At 35.6% G+C, this 12,413-nt stretch overlaps 1 long non-coding RNA gene across 1 annotated transcript in view; it reads right to left on the minus strand.

The window, feature by feature from the left end:
* Positions 1-9,193: 9,193 nt before the first annotated feature.
* The window catches only part of LOC124417830, a 123,140-nt gene continuing 119,920 nt past the window's right edge, over positions 9,194-12,413 (minus strand). Inside the window, exon 4 of the long non-coding RNA XR_006938782.1 lies at positions 9,194-10,729. This is a non-coding gene — a long non-coding RNA (uncharacterized LOC124417830). The remainder of the gene's footprint in view (positions 10,730-12,413) is intronic.

Here is a 12,413-nt window from a genome sequence, read left to right on the forward strand (position 1 = left end):
GTGCTTCCCTCTCCTGCCAACCCTTAAATGAGGTCTGGGAAGGGGTGGATCCTGGCTTCATCCCATCCAGTCAGTCAGGTACTTGCATGCACCTGAGTTCCCCTGGGTTGGCCCTGTCTTCCCATCAGTTGCTCAATCACGGTTTCAAGACACGACTTAGTATTTCCATGACATGCAGCTTTCAGAATTGAATCACTATATCCAGAACCCTTGCATTATATCTGCTACTTTGTCTCCAAACTTGATTTTTTCATCTTTCAAATGTTGCCTGGTGTTAGTCCTAAAAGAGAATGAATCCCACTAACTTCTCAGTAAAGGCAGGGCACAACAGTACACTGAGGGAACCTGGGCTGTACTAGCTGGTTCTGTGGGCCACAACAAGGCTGCATTGGTGTCATAGAAGCAGCAATTGGTTTTCTCTGTGAAAACTGTGGGAGAAGTTCAGCAGCTGTTATTCATTTTTTTTTTCCTCTTTTATATTATTCATTTTAATATACTGATATACATAGTAATTGATGGTTATCACTTTCCATAGATTTCATATTTACCTGTTTGGTTTTTTTTTTTCCATGAACAAAACCTGCAATTATTCTGCATTATCCTAACTATAAAGTATATATTTTTTTAACTCTGTGAGATATTCATTATTTATAAGCAGAAGACAAGCACTGGAGAGCTGTAGAACCAGCTCTGCCCTTATCTTACCCTATGGCCTTTTAAAGTCTCTTCAACTTTTTATGTTCCCCATTTGAAAAATAGACATAATATTTTCATACCTAGATTACAGGAGTCCTTTGAATTCACTGATGTCTTATCAATGTGCGACAGTGTGTTCTCGGCTGCCTCCAACCTCCTCCTTTAGTTTGGCCATTACACCCAATTTCTATGGGTGTAATTGGCAATGAAACAGTCATCTTTTTCAGACGATGCTAAACTTTATTTGGCAGCTAATTGCTCCACATTCATATGGACCTCAAAAAAAAAATGGAGCTGGCCAAACGTGAAATGCAGTTTCAGTGCAGATAAATGAAAACTAATGCACATAAGGAGAAATAATATATCTTGATCCTACATAATGCTTAACTTGCATTACGTTGTTTGTTTTCACTCAGGAAACAAATTGTTCACCCATCCAGAGTTTTCAAAAATCAATAACTCAACATGCAGCAGAACCAAAAAGCCAATAACAAAAAATTTCTAGCTTCAAGAAAGGTGCTGCAAAGGTGCTGAAATAGGGTAGTTTTTTTATTGCTACATAAAATTTCATACATCAACAACTTGGTTACATATGCAGTTCTGGTTTTCAAGGAAAGTATTTTGGATTTAGAGAAGTTGCAGAGAAGCATGGTTAGATTGCTGAAGGAAATTAAGGAGGAAGCCTGAAGTGTTTTGGTTAGGAGAGAAAAATACTGAATGCATAGATAAGAGATTTACTAACACGTGGGTACAATGTATGAAGTGACTGAAACAGTCACTCATCAATTCTTGCAGTTCTGAATCTTTGGGCAATTGGTAAAATTAATAGGTTATCCAAAGTATGTAAAAAAGAATATTTTACACAGGAGGTGATGAATATCTGAAGGTTGTATCATGGGATTTTATGGAAGGAAACAATATTTTTGGGTTCAAAAAACAAACAACAACAACAAAACAGCTAGATAAATGAATGGATATCAAAACCTAGTCAGTAGACCATTTTCTCCTCTGAGACTGTTCTTTGTTTTTTGATGCAATGGAAACGTGTTCAGGTATCTATGGACGCTTGATGAGGTTTACAGAAAAACAAATCAAAAATGTTTCAGTAAATCTTGAAATTCTTGCTATAGAGAGTCTTACTTGCTAATTTATTATGGACCGGTTGGTGTTTCTTTGTGTCACATTTTCTTGGAAAATCATTGACAAAAAGGTTTAAAAAGTTATATTGCAGTATTTTTTATACTTTTTTTTTTTTTTTGTGGTTTAACAATTTTATATATTCTGCCTTAATACATCAAGTTACTTTTAACTTATCCTATGTGTTAACGTAATGTAATTTAAATGTCTTACATTTGCATCAGCTGCCAGTACTTAAAGTTAATTTATCTGCCTCCTAGCATCTGAAAATGAGAGCTATTTACCCTGACTCTGAAAGACTTCTTCAATAAAAGAAAACAAGATTGGGAATCTCTAACTAAATATTTATGTATTATTCTAATCTCCTTTTTATTTTATTAGATGAATCTAAAGTAACTTGTATAGAAGAAAATATCTTCATGTTTACAATCTAAATGCTATTCTATTCTAATTAGATTTACACAAGGAAGAATTATATAGTGTAAAAAAAAAAAAAAAAAAACACCCAGGAAATTGTTATTAAACTGTTTTAAATATAAATGTATTTTCTGCAACTTGTGAAGGACTAAAGCACTGCATGGGGATGGAAGTGATATGAAGTTTTGATTCAATACTTCAGAAATGTCACTTTTTGCTACAAATTGAATAATGATTTGATAATTACAACAACTATTTACATTGAAGTTTGAAGTACTTGAGAATTCATGTTTGATAGGTTGCTTTTGTATTTATCTGTACAAAGATTTTTCTCAAAAGAAACCGAAGCACAGTTTATGCTTCCTCATCTGTATCAGTGCCTGCTTTTCAAGCAGAATATCTTTTGATAACAAATTTAATTGTAAAGTGTTTTTCTCCAAGGCTCTTTATCAGAAATGTGTTCCCCTTATTTCTCAGACTGTGCAAGTTCTTATGACCTTTTAATGATATTTAATTTCTTTCTCCAGACAATCATGAAGGGATTTCAGTGCTGTCATGAAAAACTTTTGCTTTCATCCTTTCCATTTTACGAAGAAGATAAATGTCAAGTTTGAATACAACTCCTGACTTATGGTTTAGAGCTGTATAGATACATAGCTGTCTGTCTCCAGACATCATTACAAAAAGCACTGTTAATCACAAAATATTCCACTATGCAAAGGTTTTGTTATCTAAAGGTGAATATCATAATAACTTTCTCACAACATGACTGGAACTAGTCTTCATTTTCATTAACTAGAGACATTACAATCCCTCTTCAGGAAAAAATAAACTTGTTTGCCATCAGACACGGACTTTTTGACTCATTCAGCAGCACACTGAAAGTCTTGATCCTCTTCTGTAATTCTGACCAGTTTCAATCCACTCGATTTGCTGCCTGTACCTCTTCTGCTCTCTGTTCTTTCATCCTCTATTTCATACTGTATAATTCTGAATCTGGCTCCCTCATTCTCTTCCTCCATGTCCAGTTTTCACCATGAGATTTTTTTGCTGTATACTCAGATTGCCAAAGCTGACATAGTGTGGATCCACTTGCTGGTTTTGGCACAGACCAACTCCACATTTCTGATGACAGGTCATATAAAATTATTGCATATTAAGTAAGAATTATAAACCTATGCAGTAGAAATGCCCACATTAGAAAATGATTTTCTCTTCAGATTGTTCCAGAAATATGAATTCAGAATTGACATCTCTATTTTGTTTTTAGCCCATCTATGAAGAGAGAGGGACATTGTCCAAGGTCGTTTTGTCTAACAAAACTAACAAAGCTAACAAATGTATGTTTTTCTTCTTTTTACCCTCATCTTTTCATTGTTTTTTCAGTAACTAAAGCAGAGTTACATAGCTGATGGTCAATGTACTCTTAGTTGCTCATAGACTTCTTCATAGCACATAGAATTATTTTTCAGGTTCCAAAAAATGCAAGCATCTTCCATCCTCAGAATACCAGATGTACAGAGAATCTGTACCAGAATACAGATTTTCCAGAGTTGACTAGACAATTCTTGAAACTGGAGGCTAGATTACCTCCAGCAATCCATTCTAAAGATTCTGCTTTCTGAGCTTTCACAAAGCTTTGAAAGCTCCAACTAAGGAAACTTCTGTCTTAAATTGATTTAATTAATCATTTTAACTGTAAGCCTTGAAAATGCTTCACAATAAAGTCCTTTACTGAGTTAGAGGTAAAAGAGCCTCCTTAAAATCAGGGAGAAATTTTCTTCAAATATATTTTGTTGGTGGTGGTTGCTTGCTTGTTTTTTCAGTAACCGTAACATAGTTACAAATTTTTCATTTTACCTCTGAGCTTAAACCTAAAATGACAAAATGTTTGAGGGGGCAAGGCTTCTCCGGAGATTTTCTTGTTCAACCCACCTGCACAAGCCAAAGTTGTTAGCTGCAGCAGGTTTCTCATAGTTGCATCCATATAAATTTCAAATACCTCCAGAAACAGAGACTTTACAACTTCTCTGGGTCACCCATTCCAATCACCCTCACACACACAAAAAGTACTTCCTGATAATCAGATGCAAAATTCTGTGTTTCACTTTATGTCTGTTGCCTCTTGTCCTGTCACTGGGCATCACTGAAAAGAATATAGTTCTATCCTCTTTATTCTCTCCGTCATTTATTCATGCACACTGATAAGATCACTATTAAACTTCTCTCCTCCGGGCTAAAGAGTCCTAGCTTTCTCAGACTCTCCTCTTATCTCAGCTGATCCAGTTCCTGAATCTCTGTTATGGCTCTTCACTGGACTCACTCCAGTATATTCACGTACTGAGTATCCCTGCAGTGCAGCCAGCACTCTGGATGAGTCTCATTAGGGCTGAGAGGGCTCACCTCCCTCAATCTTCCCCCAGTGCTTTTTGAATGCAAACCAGCAAGCTATTGGCCTTTGTCAAAAGGATACTGTTGGCTTAAGTTCTCCTTAATGTCCATTAGAAACACGAGTTATATCTCTGGCAAGCTCTTTTCATCCAGATGGCCCCCAGCTTGTTTTGGTGCCTAGGATTATTCCTTCCCTGGTCTAGGAGTCGGCATTTCCACTTGCTGAACACTGTGGGGTTTCCGTCAGCCCATTTTCACATCCTTTCAAGATTCCTCCAAATAGCCACACAACTATCCGCCTATCAATTACTCTCTGCTGTTTTGTATCATCAGTTCTATGACTCAATATCAACAGCAGGCGTTGTTAATAAGAGGCCTGTAAAAGACTGTATCTTTTAAAAGTCTGAGAACATATCTCAACTTTTGTATTTACCAGCAGGCATCATGACCTGTTATTTTGATAGATGACAAAACTGATCTGTATAGCAAATATCAAAAGTAAGCAAACAAAATGTCCAGTAGTTTTTATTATAGGAATTATTGAATTGTCATTGGCCAACTTGGGATATCTGAATAGTTTGGGATAGTTTGAGATATTATGATAGATTATAATAAAACACCATAATTTTATATGCATTTCCTTATATTTAACCTTTCTTTTTTCTTCTCCCTCCCCCCCCCCAGAAATGTAATACAAAATGATTTATCTACAGGCATCACAGCTTGTTTTGAGTTTCTTGTATTTCTTTAATATGTCAAAGGAATTCTGGGAAACACAACAGCTTAAACTAAAGTCAATCTGCTGTTATTAGGAACAAAGTTTTGATGTGCATTTATGCTGTCAAAATATAAGGTCACACTGGGAATTATCAGAGTTGTAGTAGCTGTTTGTACAACACTTGTATAATGCATATGGTTTTAAACTGAGACAGGAGACTTAGGTTAGATATTAGGAGGAAGTTTTTTACTCAGAGGGTGGTGATGCCCTGGAACAGGTTGCCCAAGGAAGTTGTGGATGCCCTATTCCTAGAGACATTCGAGGCCAGGCTGGTTGTAGCTCTGAGGAGCCTGGTCTAGTGGTTGGAGACCCTGCCCATGGCAGGGGGATTAAAACTTCTGAAACGAGGGGAATTGAAATCTTTGAGGTCCTTTTCAACCCAAGCCATTGTATGATATATACACATAGTACTTGTTCCAGATTTCAGGCAATTTCATCCCTGGACCTAGCAGAGAAATACAGTGAGAAAAGCTACAACATATCCTCTCTGCCATTGATAAAAACACAACTCTGAGAATTTGTATTAGTACCGAAGCATTTTTTAAAAAAATAGGTGGATTTACAGGTGTTGTCAAAACTTATCAAGATAAATTTAAAAAAAAAATGGAATTGTACATATCTCTCTGAGTGCTGTTTCTCAAAATTATAGATGACGTATGAACTTGTTGAAAGTTCTGTAGATTACCTAAAGTTGAACCCCGAATGAAGATCATTATAATTGTAATAATAATTTTAAGTACGGAAAAGAAAGAATTGATGAAGGAAGACGGAGGTGTAAGTTTGCAGTAGTTAATCCTTTAGCAAACATTTTCTAACTGAAGCATATTCTTCTTGTATGGAAGAGATAAATTGCAAGGATTCCACACTGAAAAAAGCATTTCAGGAAGATGATTTTCTTCAGTCACACACTTTGCTGTTATACTTTGCCTTTATGAAGTACTAGCTCTTGTTGTTGTTAGAAGTCATGCTTTGATGGTGTGATGAAACTAAGCCAGGGGAGGCAGAATGAGGTAAGGAGTTCAGCGAACTCTTATACCTTTGAAAAAAAAGAAAATAGTTAAGTGTTGGGAACAAAGGTTCTAACAAGGATGATGCAACCATAATGAACTGAGCTTAAAATTATTTGAATTAAGAAGTTTGGTGGAAACTTTCAGTGAAAAGAAAGGGAAGGGAAGGCAAGACAAGGCAAGGCAAGAAAAAGGGAATGCACGTGATAAATTTAGCCGACTTGAAGAAAAGGGACTTTTAAAAAGTCATCAATATCAAACTTGGAAAACTGGCAGCCTTTTCTGCATTTTACTCTACTTAGGAAAATAAACTGTCATTTGAAATTCTCGTTAGGGGCTTAGGATGTGTACAGGGACTGACAGCAAGCTTTAGCATTCTATTACATGTATTAGTGTTATGTCATTTTTTCTTCAGGGCATCGTGTACAGACAGCTGTTAAATCATAGTTCTGCACGGGTGGTATTTTGTATTTGATATTTGATGAATTATTTTGGACTGTGAAAATGTATGAGACATTTAGAACTTGAATTAACTCCTCATGGGAACTCCAGTGCTCAGTGCTTCCTCAATATGCTGTCCAGGCCTACAAGAATACGGTATTTTATAATGAAATGCTCTTCTAACATGTTTTTAAAGATCAGGTAATAATTTCCTCTTTTTGAGCTTAGTTTTACTTACCAAATTTTAGATTATACTTTTGCTTCCTTGTCTGCAAATAAAAGTTGCTATGAATTGTCTTAAAATAAAAAACATTACTCTGACATCTCATCTTTTGCTGTTTCTCAGGTATCAATTTTTAATTTCTGCCCAGTCCCTGATCATCTCATAATTCTGCCCCTGGTCTGCTACTATTCTTCTCCTAATATACCTCATATTCCTAATATTTTCTCCTCTTTACCACCCTACTACACTCTCAGTGTCTAAATAGCTCACTAACCCACCAAACTCCATACTTAATGCTAAGTGAGCTTGTGCTAGAATTAGAGGCTTTATAGACAATCTGTATATGAAGAAAAAGAATCAAGTTCTGTGTAAATGAAATATACCCAGGAAGCTGAAAAGTTGTTTACTCAAACATAGAATGGAAGTAGACTTGCTCAGGTCTGGATGCTAGGAGTTATAGGGGCCAAATGCAAATTGTAATTAAAGTTATGAAGTTACTGCATTCCACACATTATACAGATACAATGAATCTAAATATATTTAATGTCTTCCTTTATTTATTATTTGATGTGATTTATTGAGATACATTGTATATTAATGTCTCACATGCTGTATGTTTGTTTCTTTGTTTTTTCTCATGCACCTGTTTTGGAAGATACTGTTCACATTTTGATCATATTTACACCACTGCACTTATTTTGCTGTTTATTCATGGGCCTGTCTATTAATAACTGAAGCTACCTAGTGGAATTTTGTTGCTTTTCCTTAATATATATTTTAATTTTATGAAATACTTTAAAAATATTTTTCCTTTTTTGAACTGACAAATCTAACCATTTCCTTCATACTCTCAATAGAGAAAAGTATTAAATTCGGTCAAGAATTTGAAGCAGGATTTGCTAACATGCCTGTGGCTGTAATAATCTACATTAATGTCTTGACATTCTGTATTTATAAGAGAGCTTTGAAGCAGCTGACAAGAAGAGGTGAGTGTGGTGTTGTAAAGTGAACGCTGTTCATCCAGACTTCTCATTATTTTCTCACTGAGCATGGAAATAATTTTTTTCAAGGAACCATCCAAGAGGAAAACTTTACTCATGAAACTACTCAGGCCTAAGGACATCTGCAAAATCAGGTCCACGATTTGAAATGGTGGCCTTAAAGCAGGTTGAAAACTAGCCTACCTGAAATGCATGTTTATTGGTTTACATATAGGTGTGAAACATCTAAGAAAGAAATGGCTAGATATATTTTATTTATTTAGATGTATTATATTTCTATTTCATAGAGCATAACTTCATGGAATAAGAAAAGAAGGCACAAGGTGATCCCAAATCTCTTCAAGTCAGATGGAATATTTCCAGTGAATATATTAATCCCAGAAAAAGGCTTTAAAATACCACATAATTTTCATTATCTATGGGTTTACACTCTTTAGATGTTTAAGTAGATTTAAAAAATTATAGATATCTAGAAATCATCATATTCTGTTCTTGTGTGTCTATAAATATTTTCTGTGTGTTTTCCACATTTAACTGTATGTAATGCTTAATTACTTAAACAGGAAATAAAGCCGGACTTCCCTATTCACCTCTGTTTTATTGTCCAAGTGAATAATATGTCTATTTACAAAACTGGAAAGCCTTCTTTCAAAGTGATTTATGCTCAGACTATTATCTTTATAAAGAGGAGCACTGAAATCCAATTAAAAGTTTTGAAACAGAATTTGTTTGTCAGGATCTTTTTTTCAAATTTAGATTGTCATGATAATTGCTCGTGGCACATATGACTTTGAGTAGAGATGATAGTAGCGACGGGATAACATTGACATTCTCTGGGGAAGTGAATTAAATTTGAAGACTAAGCATGAAACTCCCCTTTCAAATTGGGATTTTTTAATGTGACTCATATATCAAAAACTTAACCTTCAATTCAGCAGCTGTATATAGTGGTTTCCTTCCACACCAGAGCATTGCCTTACCAGAAAACAAAGTTTCTTATGAATTAAAAGAAATTATAACTCGTTGTAATGTGAACACAAATATAACTTAATGTGTAATGTTAGCTGTTAGTGTTGTGTTTATGAATAAGAATAAACTTGTGCTGAAATTTTGGCTGTTATAGTCCAAGAATATCTGGACTATAGGTGATCAACCTTTCAGTAGTGTTTCTCTTTTTCATAAGTGAAATTACTGATGTATTCTATCAACATTACACTTCCACTGGTTACATTTCTGTTTCATCAAAAAAGTAATGTCTTTTCTCAGAGCATGTTTTTTTTTTTGTTTGTTTGTTTGTTTGTTTTTCCTTTTTTCTTGTTTTACTGTTTTCTGAAATCTAGTTTCAAGGTCAATAAATTGTATTTCCGGCAATAGTTAGGTAAGTTGAAGTCTCCCATGAGAACAAGGGAACATGTGCCAGCTGCACACAGAATGATTCATCTGTTTCTTCGTTCTGGCTGGGTGGTCTGCTATGTCATTCTTGTTGGCTTTCCCCCTGATTTTTACTCAAAGGCACTCAACCTTATAATTGCCAGATCCTAGCTCTACAATATCAAAACACTTCTTAATGTAGAGAGCCACCTCACTGCCCCTCCTTCCTTGCCTATCCCGTCCAAAGGACTTATAGCCCTCCACTGCAGCACTCCTATCATGAGAGTGATTCCACCATGCTTTGGTGATGGCAACTAAGTCATGGTTTTCCTGCTGCATGATGGCTTCTTGTTCTAGTGCTCAGTCACCAGCACCGTAAATACGTTCTGTTTTAATCCTATTGCCTCCAGTCCCACCAGTGGACACCACTAAAAGGGGCTTGGCTCTGTTCTCTTTACACTCACTCTTCAGGAATTTATATGTATTAATCAGATCTGCCTTGAGTATTCCCAGGTTGAATAGTTCCATCTCTTTAAACCTTTACTTACAGGAAAGATGCTTCAGTCCTTTCATCACCTTTGTAGCCCTTTGTTGGACTGTCTCCAGTAGTTTTGTACTTCCCTTGTGCTTAGCACAGTGCTCCTGATGTGGCCTGAGCAGGGCTTAGCAGAGCCATACCAAGACAGGATAATCTTTCATCCTTACAAGAACTACATTCAAAATGCTTTAACAATTGTCCTAACCTAAGAAATAACCTTTAACATTACATGTTCACTCTTGAAACAATTACAGTAATTCTATGTAATTACATAATTTAAAATAATGACACCTATTTTCCAGAGTGTTTTAAGCAAAATAACAGCATTTATTGATTATTTGAGTGCTAAAATTCCACTCAAAGCAATCATATTTCCTATCTGTATTTTTTAACTATATTGAAGGAAATCATTCTTTTCTTTTTTTTTCCTACAGAAGTCAGGTCACAGTTATGTTGGTAGTTAATCATTCTTTTCAGGTGATGAGACCATTCAGAAGATCCAGATATTTTGCATCAACAGCTAATGCCATCACAAAGACTTGAGTAGTTCCTTGGAGAAATGGTTAGTACTCTAGACCCTCAATCCAGGGTTTGGATTTCAAATGTCTAATTTCAAATCTCATTGGAATTTCAGGATTTTTTATGCTGCCCTCTAGAGGAACCTCGAGACACCAGAGAAATGGGCTGACAGGATCCCCATGAAATTCAGCAAAGAGCCAAGTCTTGCACCTGGGAGAGAAAGGACAAGTAGCACAACAAAAAGGTTTTTAGGTAGACTATCCATATTTTGTGGACCTTATGCAAATTTAGCACTGTAAGTGGCTGTCTGACTGCTAGTGTGTCTAGCCATATGTCACAGCACATTTTCTGGCTAAATCTTTTTAAAAGATGGCTGTCAGTTGTCATTAAAATCCACCTGGAACCATTTGAAGAACAGGCAGACAAAAGACTGACAATAGACAAATGTCATTAAAGAGATGAAAGGTAGGAAAGATATATATATGATTCTGGTTTTCAAAATGACATTATCTCCCATTATTACAAATATTGACACAAATATTACTCAAAGGAGAGGGAGAAAAAAAAGCACATTATGCTCTGAAAAATGCATTTAGGGGAATAAAAAACGTAAAATTGCCTTCTGTTTATATCTGACTGCCACGAAACTTGGTTTTTCTGAACATTCATTAATTCCTGTATTGAATAACCTTGAAACACATGAAAAATCATTTCTGTCAAATTGCCTAAAAAATTCTTGACAACCAGTGAACAGTGCTTTCACTGAACTGTGTGAACAATAATATAACTGTCTCCTTATTCATCTACTGTTTCCTGTTGTTTTTTGTAGTTTTTTTTTTTTTTTTCTCATGACTGGACTGCAAACTTTGTCCAGAACCGATGTCTCTAATTTACTATACAAACATAAATAATAATTGTCTAGAAGAAAATCTTGTTCTTTCCTGTATCAATTGGGAAAAGGAGTCTGACAAACAGAATAAGTCAGGAGTAGTGTCATAGAAAAGTAGAAACTCAGGCAGGGTTAAGAAACAGTAGAAAACAAAAATGAACAGGCAACCCTATTTAGAAATAACAAGTATTTCAAACTCATGTGCATAATGAATCCTCTGAATATTCCTGAATATACTGAATATATCCTGAATATTCCTTCCCTCCCTTAGGCAGATTGTCTCCATCCACGGAATAAGGAACAGAAATACTCATGTAACAAACATTCAGTCTTTATCTCCTTTTCTGACATGAGAAGGACGTTTATTTTAAAATCATAACTATAAAGCAAGCCCACATTTTCTTCTGAAAGCTATTCTTTAACCTCACTTTGAAAAGGCATTCTTCTTCCTGTAACCAAAGACATACTGGAACTGAGCCATTACATTTCCTTTCTCATCCACTAAATACAAATAGAGTAAGAGAGTAAGATAGATTTCATTGCCCTCAGCATGCCCTCATAACACTTCCAGTTTTGCATAAGGACTGTGATTATAATCAGATCTCATTCTTCAGGGCTTCAGATGATCAGCTGTAAGAGTCAGGGCCATAATTTGACTTGTAAATTCTCTTCTTCCTCTATAGATTCATCCTTTCTTTTGAAGCACTGGTAATTGAATGCAGCTGGCTATTGAGTGAGGGGTACCCTTACTTCAAGGTGGCGCAGTGCTTGAAGGTGCTCAACTGGTGTGTTTGATTAAGCACTGGAAATCATTCTGACATCATGGTTGAGGATCAGGAAGGAATTATCCACAGAAACAAGACCTCCAACAGGAATTATTTATTCAAGTCTGATCAAATAGACTTTTTTGACAGATGAAAATTGGACAAATGGACACTTATAACTGATATGATGTTAAGACAGTTGTGGAGAAAGTGGGGATGTCTGGGATAACTTTGAACTCTT

This window comes from Gallus gallus, chromosome 3 (genome assembly GCF_016699485.2).
Source record: "Gallus gallus isolate bGalGal1 chromosome 3, bGalGal1.mat.broiler.GRCg7b, whole genome shotgun sequence".
Lineage (NCBI taxonomy): Eukaryota > Metazoa > Chordata > Aves > Galliformes > Phasianidae > Gallus > Gallus gallus.